The following is a 14,414-nucleotide window of genomic DNA, read 5'->3' on the forward strand; positions in this document are numbered from 1 at the left end:
TCATGGCTATTGATGTGCTAAAGAGAAATAGAATCAGAAAGGGTATGTCTACACTGCCACCCTAGTTCGAACTAGGGTGGCTAATGTAGGCATTCGAAGTTGCAAATGAAGCCCGGGATTTAAATATCCCGGGCTTCATTTGCATTTTGCCGGGCGCCGCCATTTTTAAATCCCCATTAGTGCGGACTCCATGCCCGTGGCTACACGCAGCACGGAGTAGGTAGTTTGAATTAGCCTCTCTAATTCGAACTACCGGTACACCTTGTTCCACGAGGAGTAACGGTAGTTTGAATTAGAGAGCCTAATTCGAACTACCTACTCCATGCCACATGTAGCCACGGGCATGGAGTCCGCACTAATGGGGATTTAAAAATGGCGGTGCCCGGCAAAATGCAAATGAAGCCCGGGATATTTAAATCCCGGGCTTCATTTGCAATTTTGAATGCCTACATTAGCCACCCTAGTTCGAACTAGGGTGGCAGTGTAGACATACCCAAAGGGAGGTGGGAAACATTAAGGTGAGAGAAAAAAGCAAATGTTCTATTTAAAATGCAAATAATTAGGATGCACAATAATCTCACAGTATATTAAAAAAAACCTTTCCTGCAGGCCAACAGAGTGACGTCATGTGTCACTCTGTGTCCCACAGCCCCTCCCTCCACCCTCAGCCACCCGGCCTTCTCCAACCTTCCCTCCTTCCCCAGTGCTGGGGGGTGGGAACCGTGCGGCCTCTCTGGTGCTAGGGGGGCATAATCTCATGGTCTCTCCCTCCCAGGTGCTGAGGGGAGCAAAGAGCCACATGACCTCTCCCCTCCCCAATGCTCGGAGGGAGGCAGGATCTGCGTGGCCTCCCTCTTCCCCAGTGCTCTGGAGGGATGGAGCCATGTGGCCTCCCCCCTAACCAGTGTTCCTTGGGGGCCAGAATTGCATGGCCTCCCCTCTGCAGTGCTTCAGGAGAGTGGCCTCCTCCCTCCCCCCTGCCCGGTGCTCTGGGGAAGCAGAAGGGGGGTTGGTGAGCATAGTGAGCAGGGGGCACAGGCCCCTAGTGAAAAAGTAATTTAACAATGAACTTGAGACGCACCTATTTTGTCTTCTCTAGTCTAACTTCCATCAACATTTCAGTCACTTAACAAGGTGCATTTAACCTTGTTAACCTGGCCACCGGTCACTGAAAAAAGAAAAGAGAAAAAAAGGAGTGACTCTGACTTTCAGCTCAACTCATAAAGTTAAGACAGAACCCTTTTGTTGCTAAGCTTTTGACATCAAAAGAAATTTCATTGGATGTCTGAGCGTGAGGCTTTCAGGCACCAAGAGTCATACAGATTACTTGCTATCTTCATGCTGACCATTTATCAGTGGTTCCAGATTAAAAATAATTATTGATTCACAAATCAACAATGGAGTCTCTTTCTGAAATAGCTGATGAAATTACTTTAGTTCCTCCCTACTTATCTTGTTTATGTCACCAGGTAAAATTAGTTACTGATAATGGAAGGATCCCAACAGTCCAATGTTTGAGAAGTAATTTATCACTCAATTTTTTTCTAGTAAAAAACTAAAACTAGTGTGTAAAATGACATTTTTATGATCAGAAAGTAGGGTTATATTATTTGCAAATATTGTCCTTTACACAGAGGACACACCTTTAACTGCAGGATATATTTAAACAGTGAAAATACCTAATTAGGTTTTATAGTACCAATGTCTATCCAGGAGAGATAATCAATTACAGAAGGATCGATAAGCAGCACCCATTAAATGCAGTAATGGAGTAGGGTAAAATTCAGCTAATAGGCACTTGGACTAACAGGGAATGCAGGATTCGACTTTAGGACCAGATCCTCAGATGATGTAAATCTGTGTAGATCCATTTGGTTTAGGTCTAATTGTATATTGACTTGGATATTTTTTACTGTGGATGGAAACTCAAGAGGTGTGATAAGTAATTGAAAGTGTCAGAAGAAAGCACATTTATTTGTAGCTGCAGTCCAACTTTTATTAGGCTACTATAACAGTGACAACTGGATGGTGTCTTTGAGTAACAGCTCTGAGTAGAGGTTGGCATGGAGGCACTGCTACCCACGATCCTCCAGAGGCAGTGTACCTTAAGCAGGAACAATGAGGCTGCTTTTGCCCTGCTTTAAATGTGGTGTAACTCTACTGATCCAAGCAAGGTGTGAGTTGGGCAAAGTTTGACCCAGAGACACAAACTGTTGCTATACCCTTTGAAAGGACATCCCCATCTCTCAGCTCCTTGCCTCCCTGCATTTTTGGAAGTTGTAGCTCTCCCAGCAGCCTTAAAGACTCCTTGTTCTTGTGCTAAGTGATCATAAGGTCTTGAAACATACTCCATCTGCAGAAGAAAAACATTTCCCCACATAGAGCTCTCTAGCCCTATGTTGCTTTCAGAAAGGAAAGGCCAGGGTGGCATGTATAAATTAAAATGTAACTAAATAAACATTTCTGATGTTGCTGTATTGAGTGAGTTAACCTTGCAGCTGGGTACTCTTCCAGAGTCTTTCGCTGTATCTCTCCATCCTAAAACATTAAGGAGTTCCACTTGTGCCTCCTTATGAGCTCAGCATGAAGAGAGGAGGAAAATTGCTTTTAAAACAGAGTGCATTTTTAAATAATTAACTTATACATTCTGGTTGGGCTAAGCACTCTGAGTTATATGCTACACTTTGAGATTCCCCTTTGAGGAGAAAAACCAACTGAATATTATTCAACAGACTATATGATGCAAAGATTAGCATATACTTGCCTGGTATTATTCCACTGATGCCAAGGATTAATCTAGCCAACATGATTGTTCTGTGTACATTACAGTTATAATGCACTAGCTATGAGAAATGAAAACTGGTTGTTAGTTCTGTGTATTCTAATGTACATTTCCAGTGCAAAACCAGAAACTACTTGAAACTTTAATGGTTTAGTGTTTTGTTTCAAGTTGAATTTCATCCCAGGTTCCTAATCTTCACAAATGTGTTCCTGATTTCAAACAAACTTGAACCAATCTAAGATTTAGTCAAACCTGTGAAATACTCTCAGTTTTGAGTGCTTTTTACTTTCTGTTTTGATATTCCTTGGAGAATGAGACCCAAAATCAATCCATGGGAGGAATGGGCAAAAGAAGAAAGAAAATGGGGAGGAGAGGTTTGCATGAGCCCTCTGAACACAAATCTCTGATGGAGTTCTTTGCAGCTGTACTGATTATTTTTCTTTTCCTAACAATGGTAAAAGAAAAAAATAATAAGAATGAATAACAATAGTCTATGAACAATGAGCAGTCCTGTGGCATCTTAGGGCATGTCTACACAGCAGTATTATTTCAGAAATAACTCATGTTATTTCAAAATAACTAGGTGAGCATCTATACAGCAAGCCCATTATTTTGAAATAATTTCAAAATAACGGGCATCTTATTCTGAATTCCGTAACCCTCATTTTACAAAGAATAATGCCTATTTGCAGCTACTCAAAAGCCCTGGCCAACTGCTCAGCCTCTGTCCCCCACCCTGGCAGGAATGTCTCAACCTTAGTCTCACAAATATTGTGGAGGACACAGCACACTGCTACAGCTTGAGGGTCGTTCCACTCGCCGAGGTCCAGGTGGGTGAGGAGGCAATAGAAACTCCTTTGGAGATGCCCAAAGGTGCCCTCTGTCACGATATGGGCCCTGCTGAGCCTGCCATTGAAACGTTCCTTGGTGGGGTCTAGGTGTTCGATGTAGGGCTTCATCAGCCAGGGGAGCAGAGGGTAGGCTACATCCCCCACAATGCACATCGGTATGTCCACTTCCCTAACCCGGGTGGTGTGATTGGAGAAAAAAGTTCCGGTGTGCAGCTTCTGGAAGAGGCTGGAGTTCTGAAAGATGCAGGCATTGTGAGCCTTCCCCGACCACCCGACATTAATGTCCATAAAGCAGCCGCTGGTGTCCATGACCACCTGCAGGACTATGGAAAAGTACCCCTTTCAGTTGATGAAGTTGGATGCCCGGTGGTTGGGAGCCCAGATAGGGATATGGGTGCTGTCAATGTTCCCCCACCACAGTTGGAGAAGCCCATGATGACAAAACCAGTGATGATGGGGTCCACGTCACCCAGGAGGATAAGCCTGCACAGCAGCATGGTTTTGATGGTCCTCAACACCTGGAGAAAGAGAGAAACAGAGAATCAGAGAGTTGCCAGGGCCTTTGGGAGGTCCCTGAGCCCAACCTCTTTTTCCCCACACACCAGACCCAACCCTAACTCAACCCATCTCACGGCAGGGCTTTGTGAAGCCAGGACTAGAAAACCTCCTGGGGAGGGAGTTTCCACCACCATCCCCCCTTCCCTAGGGTACCCTGTTCCAGCAGTTCACCACACTCCCAATAACATAGTAAGAGAGTCATACCTGCATGACTATGACTCCAACAGTCAATCTCCCCATGCCAAACTGGTTCTTGACAGAGTGATAGATGTCCAGCACGGCGAGCTTCCAAATAGTGATGGCAACCCATTTCTGGAGGGGGATGGTGGGTGTCATGGGTTTCCTATTGCTGGAGGGCAGGGGGTGAGCCACTCACAGAGCTCCAGGAAGGTGTCCTTCTGCATGTGGAATTTCTGGAGCCAGCTGCTGGTTGTCCCATCACTCCATGATGATCTGATCCCACCAGTTGGAACTGGTGTCCAGTCACCGGGAGCAGCATCACACAGTGTGCAGGGGAGGGCTTGAGGGGCTGTGAGCAACATGTGGAGAGAGGTGAGGAGGTGTCCTGCAGGTAACTGTGGGTCCTGGTTCTTCAGTGCCACAAGAGTAGCCTGCAAAAGCTGCCAGGAGGTGCAGCATGAGGTCCAGGAGCCGGCAACTGCTTTGCAGCTGGTCTGGCTTCATGGCAGAAGTGCTGTGGTGTCTACAGGGGCAACCAGAAAATACAGTGGAATGGGTTTACTGTCCCCCAAGGAGGTAGGCAAAAGAGAGGAGCCTGAGACATCACTGTACAGGGAGCTCCCTTGAAGCACGAGCCTCAGATACTTCCTGGAGCTACTTCTGGAGGCTGATTGCTGTCCTGATGCTCTGCCCAAAGTACTTCTGGGGGGATCTTAAATGTGATTGAGGCTCCAATCAGTGTGAATGCTAATTTTGTAATAACTCAGTGCTATTTTGATTGGCATTTGAAGTGTAGACGCACTATTTCAAAATAAGTTATTCTGGAGTTTTTATTCAAAAATAGCTTTTTCTGAATAACACTGCTGTGTAGACGTACCCTTAAAGACTAACAAATATATTTTATCATGGGCTTCCATGGGTAAAACTGACTTCATCAGATGAATTGGAATGGAAATTACAGAATCCAAAGTGTGTGTGTGTGTGTGTGTGTGTGTGTGTGTATTTGTATATATATATATATACACACAAAGAGAGAAAGAGAGAGAGAGTCTATGTCATTCTAAAAGAGGAGTGGGGTACCTCTGGCATATGGTTCATCAGGGTTAGCTCCTGGTGTGCCACGAGACAGTTTGTTTACATCAGTGTTTGCAGGCAGAGAGCCCCACAGCTCTGGTTGACTGCAGTTCACAGTTTCTGACCAAAGGGTGCTGGAGGAAGTGGTATGGGTTGGGCCATCACTTTCCACAGCTTCTATTGATGGGGAACAGTGAACTGTGGCCTCCAGGAGCAGAGGGGCTCTGTGCCTGTTGATGCTCAATTAAACAAATCATTTGGAAGCCCACTAGTGGCTAACCCGGACCAACCACATGCAGCCTGCAGGCCAGAGATTCCCCACCTATGTCCTAAAAGATGAGAGAATTCTATCAATTGATCTAAAATAGCTGGCAGTCTGCTGGTCAAATGAATGCATGGTGCTATGCAAGCAGCTACTTTGTACATTTTACTGCTGCAGTCACTCGCTCCTTCCCCATACCTGAAGAAAATCTCTGTATAGCTCAAAAGCTTCTACCATACACTAACAATCTTAGCTTCATCTTTCCCTGTGCTATTTTCCCATGTTTCACCTTGTATTTTCCCATTTGCATGGGCAACAGCCAATATGCAGTTTTATTATCCATTCCATTTTTTTTAATTTAAGCATGTGAATTGTTATGTGCCATCTTTAACTTATTGATAATGTCTGGCTGGATGCCGCCCTTCATCCAAGAACAAGTTGAGCCCCAATGATATTTGGTTGTTTATATTGAGAGTAGGGATCATAACCAGTTTTATATTAGAACTCAGCTGCAGCCTTGGCTCCATAATATAGTTTGTGGAGCACTTCAGGATCCTTTAGAGTAACAGGGTGTGATTATTAAAACAGTATTAATCATATTTTTGTAATAATATAGTGCCTTTCATTCCAAGACCTCAAATGATATGCCTCTGTGCTATTCCTGTTAGACTCAATGGCAGCAAAGTCACCACATTATATTAAGAGTTGTGCTTCAAGTTTTCAGCCACAACCCTATGGAAGGGGAAGGCAAATTCAGGGACATGCAGCACTGGAGCTGCCTGCAGATGTTTTAGCTGATTTAGACAGAGCTCCTCTGTGGGCTTTAACAATATAGGAGCTCTGTGACTCTTGTGCTAGATGCACCATGTGTTTTCCTATGTGCAGGCATAGACATCGGGAGAAGCATCCTGTAGGTACACTCTGCAGGGTGGGGGAAATGAAAATATTCTAATGGGTCCTTGGAGTAAAGTGATTTTTAATCTGGAATCTGAAACATTATGCTGTAATCATAGTGAGCAGATGTTGCACAGTGTTTTACAGGAAGTAGGAGTTAAGGTTGTTTAAGTGCCATAATTGTGTATTATGTAAATCTTAATATGTTTGGGGGGGTTTAAGTTTTAATTTCAGTTCTGAATTGCCTGGGTTTGTGATGCTTGGATTTGGGACAATTACAACATCCCTCTAATGTCTGTACTCTTAAGTTACTGGTAAGCACATTTTAATGTAGTTTTTATGTGGTAATATTAACTAGCATCCCTTGTACCAGAGGAGACAGCGAGTTGGGAGTTTCTATTTCTGCTGGCCCTATTAACCTGCAGGGAAATATACAAAGTGTCAGTGTAAAGCCAATAATATCTGAAGTCACCCTCTCCCAGGGGTGCTGGTGCTGGGGTAATATCACACTCTGAGCTTGAAGCGTTTTCCCACTGATACAGGGTTTACAGTTTGGTTCAATGGCCCTCAGCATCCCACTATACAAATTGTTCCAATGATACTGACCTCTCCCATCTGCTAACACATCTATTCAGTCATGAGCATGCCTAAAATAATGAGTACAATGGTCATTGTTGTACAACAGACCTTGCAGACATTTGGGGCCTTTTCTGCAGCTCTTCCATAGGATTTCTAAGAAAATACTTCAGGAAAGACATCTTGACAAAATTCAAATGTTACCAATTTTTAGCAGGAAAGCAAGTTGTTTGTTCCTATATTCGCTACAGTGTTAACTCTACAGTGATCAAAAGAAATCAGAAAGCCTAAAAAACAAAGAAACCAACCACCCAACAACAACCTGGTCTACACTGGGACATTACATCAACTTTAGCCCCATACAGTTGATTTTTTTCAGTGATGCATCCACACTACTCAGTCTGTCACATCATTCTTAAGGGCTGCAGATGCTGATTTCAGTACTCTGGCTGTTCACGAGGAGTAACTCTATTCCCAGCCTTTCACTGTTGAATTTACACTAGTGTAGATGCAGCATTTCCAGAAAGTTGATGCTATTGGCTTCTAGGAGGACTCTCGCAGCTTCCTGCTCTAATTGCTCTTGCCAGAACTTGCACCTCTACTGATCTCCCACTGAGCTCAAAAAGACCCAGGAACAGTAGAAATGTAATTGGTATTTCCCATGTGGTCAGTGTGGCAAACCCATTCTTGAGTAAGCAGCATACTACAGCACAATGGAGATCACTTTGAGCAATCCTACCAACAGTGTAATGACTTCAAGGACTTCTGCTCCCATGGGCTCCAGTTTCCAGGGGTGCAGAAAAGTGCCAGCATGGAGTATCCAGGAGATCTTGGACCTCATCAAGGTGTGGGGAGATTAAGCCATCCTCACTGAGCTCCAAACCAGCAAGAGGAACACTGAGATTTACAGCAGGATTGCTAGCTACATGGGGGCTAAAGGCTATTCGAGGGACACCCAGAGTGAAAATCAAGGAGCTGCACCATAAGGCAAAGGAGAAGAGCAGACACACATGTGCTGCTTCTACGAGCAACTGGATGCCATTTTTGGTGGGGTGGACAGCTTTCCTGGTGTGGTCATGGAGTCCGGTCAAGACACGCCCGGTGTCAACCTGGAGTACACCATTGTGGCAGAGGGGCAGGAAGAGGAGGAGGAGGAGGAGGAGGAGATTAGCCAGCTGGTGATTGATGAAAACCAGGAGCTGTTCATCATGTCCCTTCTTCCCAGGATGTCTCCCAGTCCTGTATCAATCCCAGAGAGGGCACTTTTGGTGAGTTCACAAACTTTTTTCAACTACAAAGGGAGACAGGCAATGGGGTGTGAGGTGTGACACGCTCTGTACCTACACAGTGCAGGGGGCATGGAACAGCTTATTCATATGTCTGCAAATGAAGCATAAGTCTTCCCTGCACAGCTCCATGAAGCTCTCACATAGGAACTCTTTGATCTTTCTCACAAGGATTTTGGGGAGGCCAGCACTTATGCCGTCCTCTGCGGTAAGACACCTTCCCATGCCAAGCCACCAGTAAGTGGACTGGCATCATGGAACCACAAAGCAGTGCAGCATAAGGCCCAGGTTTAGATACACATTCAGTCAGCATTCGCTCCCGATCACTTTGTGTGATTTGGGGAAGATTGATATCTCGCATGGCAACCTGCATGAAGGAGGAGGGGTAGCTACTAGCACTCTCCTTGGGAGCAGTCATGTGCCTGACAAACACACACCCCACATAGGCAGGAAAAGAAGCAGTGTCTCCAGGAAGCCATGTGTGCCAGAGCCAACCTGTGCAGAACACAGCAGAAAGCCACCCTCCCTTGCCTCCTCCCCCACCTGCAGGCTCCTGCCCTGACTGGTCCCTTACCATGCTTGCCTGCCTCCAGACCAAGTACCTCCCGATGCTCCCCTGAGAAGTCTGAGCACCTGTTTTAAAGTGCCCACTTTAAGGCAAACATGCAAGATGCCTTGCACAGGACACATCTATTTGTCTTTATAAAAGATCTTCTGTGTAGGGTAAGAGATTAGGGGGAGGCTTAACACAGTGTATGTGCTGTAATGTCTGCCTTTGTAACTTTTCTTTGCTTTTGGGCCAGCAGCAAGCTCAGTGTCAACGCCCCCTCTTCCAGCATCTGCCTGCTTGGCTCAGATCCACAGGTGAAAACGCACAAGGGAGGAGATGTTCTGGGAGCAGATGGACTGCTTGCACTCTCTTGTGGTGGAGACGTGGGCAGTGCAGCAGGACTGTATCACAGAGCAGCAGGAAAGGAGAGCTGCCAAGGAGCAGCTCACAAGACAGGAGTGTGTCTTGTGATGGAGTGTGTGGCATCCTGTCTAGAAAGAGCCTCCTCCCAGAACCCCATATGCCCCAATGACACCCCCAGTCACTCCTTCACCAGCCCCATCACTTCCACCTCTAGAGTCCCTCGAGACTGCCAGTGCCTCCAGGACATGATGGCAGGCTCAAGGGGAGCTGGACACTCAAGGCCCTTGTAAGGCAGAAGGCAGTCCCACTCCCATTCCCGAACCCCCCTCCATCCTTCAGGTTCCTACTTCTTTAATTTCCCAGCTGTTTTCCCCAAATAAAAACTCTTGTTCTTTGAACAACAGTCTCTTTATTGCTTGACCTGCAGAGGTGGGGTTGGGGATTAAAGGGAAACACAGAGAATGCAGAGGCAACTTGTGGAGAGCCACATGGCAGAGTCTCAAAAGAAACTATTCTTCAAGGCCTCTCTGATTCACACTGCCCCTTGCTGTGTTCTCCTGATTGTGCTGGTATCCAACTGCTCAACCTCTCTGGCCAGGCACTCTGTTTCAGCCCCCAATCATGCCAGGTAAGTTTCCCCCTTGTTCTTGCAGAGGTTATGGAGCACACAACACGCTGCCTCCACAAAATAAATGTTGTGCTCACTGAGGTCCAGCTGAATCAGGAGCCTCCTGAACCTCCCCTTCAAATGTCCAAAGACACATTCCACCACAATTCTGCACCTGCTCAGTCTGTTGTTGAACTTCTCCTTGCAGGAGTGCAGGCAGCCCTTGTAGGGCTCCATGAGCCATGGGAGCAAGAGGTAGACTGGGTTGCCCAGGATCACTATTGGCATGTCTGCCTCTCTGACTCTGATTATCCAGTTGTGGAAAAATGTTCCAGCATACATCTTTTGAAAGAGGCAGGAGTTCTGAAAGATGCACGTGCCATGTGCCTTTTCCAACCATTCCATGTTGATGTTGATGAAATGGCCCTTGTGAGCGCGTGCAGCACCATGTGGTTAATGTACTCTGAGGCACAGTGTTTGGGGACCAAGATGGGGATGTGAATTCCACCAGCGCAGTTGGGAAACCCTATTGCAGCAAAGCCATCCACCATAGTCTCTACGTATCCCAGAGTCACGATCCTCTATAACAGAATGTTATTGATGGCATTGGATACTTGTATGACAACAGCCCCCACTGTAGATTTCCCCACTCCAAACTGATTCCCAACTGACCAGTAGCTTTGTGGCGTGGCAAGCTTCCATAGGGTAATTGCCATGTGCTTCCCCATGGTCAGAGCAGGTCTCCTTCTGGCACGTCCGGGCAGGGGAAAGCCATTCACACAGTTCGAGGAATGTGGCTTTGTGCATGCAGAAGTTCTGCAGCTACTGTTGATCATCCTATGTCTGCATCACAATGAGTCCCACAGGTCTGAGCTCGTCTCATGGCACCAGAACTGGCATTGCACTATGACCAGAGGATTGAGTGGCAGGTGCGGTAGCATTGCCTGATAGCTCCTCCATACCACACCAAGCTTCATCCTCTTCCTCTTCCTGGTGGTGTGACATGTGTATGCTGTCAAAGTGCCATTAGGTGCATCTCGACACACATGCACATGACAATGCTTTCCTGCCAAATGGGCTCCATGCTCGTACTGGTATGGCATCCACACAGGCAACCAGGGCACACCGTGTTCCCTTTTTCTCACTCCAGGGGAGAGAGACTAGATGAGCCAGCCTTATAGAATGCTGGCAACATGAGCCCCTAATACCTGCTGCAGAGTTTTGTAACCCAAAAGACTCTGCGAACATAGCCCAGAATGCAAAGCTGCTCACAGTGCCTCACTCTCTGAGTCGATAGGAGGCTCCCTAATGGGGAGGCAGCTTGGCCAACTACCTTCACCAACTGCCCATGTGTAACCTTGGGTGGGCTAGACTTCACTGCCCTTCTCCAGTGTCTAAAAACAAAAACAAAAAAATCCAGCCCCCACTCCCACAGCAGTACTGGATACCCAGAGTTCAGTCTGTAAGGAATTTCAGCAAGGATTACCGGGTGTCAGCCTCCCTACATTCAAGGGTAACCCCCAAGGAGATTACCTAGATTCCCGGGGCTCTGAATGCTGGCAGCTCAGGGAGAGGCAGACTGAGTTTGCCTTGGCTCCCTCTCCCTACCAGGGACAGAGTCGGCCTGGCAACCCACAGGGAGTGAGAGGCCTCTCCCAGGGAATTCAAGAGGGGAAGGAGGAGCCTTTGTTGGAGGAGTCTGGAGCCAGCCTGGGCAAGGGGAGGACTGGCTGTGTGGGAGCTAGTAAGCCCTAGGCCTGCATGCAGGGTTTCCCCCTGAGAACTAGCCTCTAGGGACCTGAAAGCAGGATCCAACGGCTGGGTTTTATGTCTCCACTGTTGATTCCCGGTTTGTGGAGTTTGCTGGGAGGTTTCCCCAGCCAGGCTGAGTTGGCTCTCCAGCTCCATGGGTGAGACCAGTCACCGTATGGTCAGCTCTGCTCTGTCTGCTGGTTCGGGGCTGCTGCCTGCGGTGTGTTTCTGAATGCTGGGGTAGGAGATTACAGTTTGAATTTTGGTGCAGTTGTGTGGCCTGCACCTTGAGCCCTGCACCCCTTTGTGGTGAGGGGAAATTCTGGGATCGAAGCAGCCTGATTCCTACCCGAAGAGGATCCCTGCCAGAAGAGACCAGCCCCTCTGCAGTGACTGAGTCATCTCTGAACCTGATGCTCATTTTTGGAGTGTGTGAGTGCACCATCTTTTAGTTAGTAAGTCCGGGTATGTCTACACTACAGCACTAATTCGAACTAACTTAATTCGAATGAGTTAATTCGAACTAAGCTAATTCGAACTAGTGCATCTAGACCTAAAAACTAGTTCAAATTAGCATTTTGCTAATTCGAACTAGCATGTCCACGTTGAGTGGACCCTGAACCGAGGTTAAGGCTGGCCGGAACCAGTGCCGGCAGGGTATCAGATTAGGACTTAGAGCATGGAGCTGCTGCCTCAGGCTAGCCAAGGGCTGCGCTTAAAGGGACCCGACCCCCACCCCGGACAGACAGTTCTCAGGGGTTCCCTGCCCGCTTGTCTAACTCAATGAGGGACAGCAAAGCAGTCCTGGCTTGGAGTGCCCTGAGTGCCTACACTCGGCACATCACAGCACTCGGCCATCAGCCCGGCTGCACTTGCCGCAGGCTGCCATCCGGGGAAGGGAGCTAATCGGGGGGCTGCAGGAGAGCTTCCACCCCGAGAAGCCCGCAGAGCCAGCCCAGTCCTCCCCATCGGGGACTCGTACCCCATTCCTCCCTCACCTCCTTCCACTTACCCCTCTCTAGCCCCCCTTCCTGATGTACAAAATAAAGGACACGTGTGTTCAAAAATAGAAACTCTCTTTATTGAACTAAACTCGGGGAGACTGGGCAAAGGAGGTGGAAGAGGGGAAGAGAGAGGGTGGGAGAGGGGAGGGCAACTAAAATGATCAGGGGTTTGGAACAGGTCCCATATAAAGAGAGGCTAAACAGACTGGGTCTTTTCAGCTTAGAAAAGAAGAGACTGAGGGGGGATATGATAGAGGTCTATAAAAGCATGAGTGGTGTGGAGAGGGTGCATAAAGAAAAGTTCTTTATTAGTTCCCATAATAGAAGGACTAGAGGACACCAAATGAAATGAATGGGTAGCAGGCTTCAAACTAATAAAAGAAAGTTCTTCTTCACAAAGCAAATAGTCAACCTGTGGAACTCCTTGCTGCAGGAGGCTGTGAAGGCTAGAACTAGAACAGAGTTTAAAGAGAAGTGAGATAAAGTCATGGAGGTTGGGTCCATGGAGTGGTATTAGCCAGAGGGTAGAAATGGTGTCCCTGGCCTCTTTTTGTGGAAGGCTGGAGATGGATGGCATGAGACAAATGGATTGATCATTGTCTTCGGTCCATCCCCTCCAGGGTACCTAGTGTTGGCCGCTGTCAGCAGACAGCCTACTGGGCTAGATGGACCTTTGGTCTGACCCAGTACGGCCATTCTAAACTCAGGGCTCAGGGTCGGGGGGTCTCAGTGGACCACCTTGATTTTCAAGCACACCTGCTCCTGCGTGGCCAGGCTGGCAGCTATCCTGCCCTAGACGGCCACTTTCCTGTGCCTAGTGCGGAGGTCGTGGATGAGGTCCACGATGTCTGCACTAGACCAGGCGGGCGCCCACCTGTTCCCGGGAAGAGGCGGAGGGCTGGGTGGCAGCGGGTGGCTGGCTCGAGCCGTGCCAGGTGCAGGGTCTGCTGGCTGGGTGCTGGCAGGCTTGCACCTGGCATGGGCACCGTAGCCAGCCCGTGCCCCTTTAAGGGCTCTGGGGCAGGGAGGGGGGCAGAAGAGTTTGCCTGGTGGTGTCCAGAGTGGCCACCAGCGAAAGCTGGGGAGGGCTAGCCTCCCACTAGTTCGAATTAAATGGCTACACAGCCCTTAATTCAAACTTCTTAATTCAAACTAGGCATTAGTCCTTGTGGAATGAGGTTTTCCTAGTTCGAATTAAGCGCTCCGCTAGTTCGAATTAAGTTCGAACTAGTGGTTTGCTAGTGTAGCACCTATCAAAGTTAATTCGAACTAACAGATGTTAGTTCGAATTAACTTTGTAGTGTAGACATACCCTCCGGGAATTTGTTTGGGGATTTTGTAACCTGCTGCATATTAAACCTGTGGAGGGATTTACTGCCTTCTCCCACTTGTGAGTCCTTTGGGCTGTACTGGACCCAGTCAGCCCCACTGCTAAACCATTGTAGAGAAGAATTTTGTTGTTGAAAGTCATCGAGGGCTCCAACAAAGTACGCGTACCAACGGGACACTAACCTTACAGTTGCTGGGCATTGGTGAACATAAAGATAGTGTTTTACCCTTTTATGTTATATTTGTCTCCTGTTTAATATAATTGTGTTTATTATAGTGTATGTGTTTGTGTTATTTTCTGGGAGTCTCCAATTATCTTGCAAGTACGTGGGGATTGCCCTGGGTT

The 14,414-nt window shown here is 47.5% G+C and overlaps 1 long non-coding RNA gene across 1 annotated transcript in view; it reads left to right on the forward strand.

Moving 5' to 3' along the window:
- LOC149525186 (uncharacterized) overlaps nucleotides 1–14,414 on the forward strand; it is a 259,587-nt gene that overhangs the window by 238,248 nt on the left and 6,925 nt on the right. The window lies entirely within an intron of this gene.

The sequence above is a fragment of the Pelodiscus sinensis genome, chromosome 3 (assembly GCF_052426305.1).
Source record: "Pelodiscus sinensis isolate ZL-2025 chromosome 3, ASM5242630v1, whole genome shotgun sequence".
Lineage (NCBI taxonomy): Eukaryota > Metazoa > Chordata > Testudines > Trionychidae > Pelodiscus > Pelodiscus sinensis.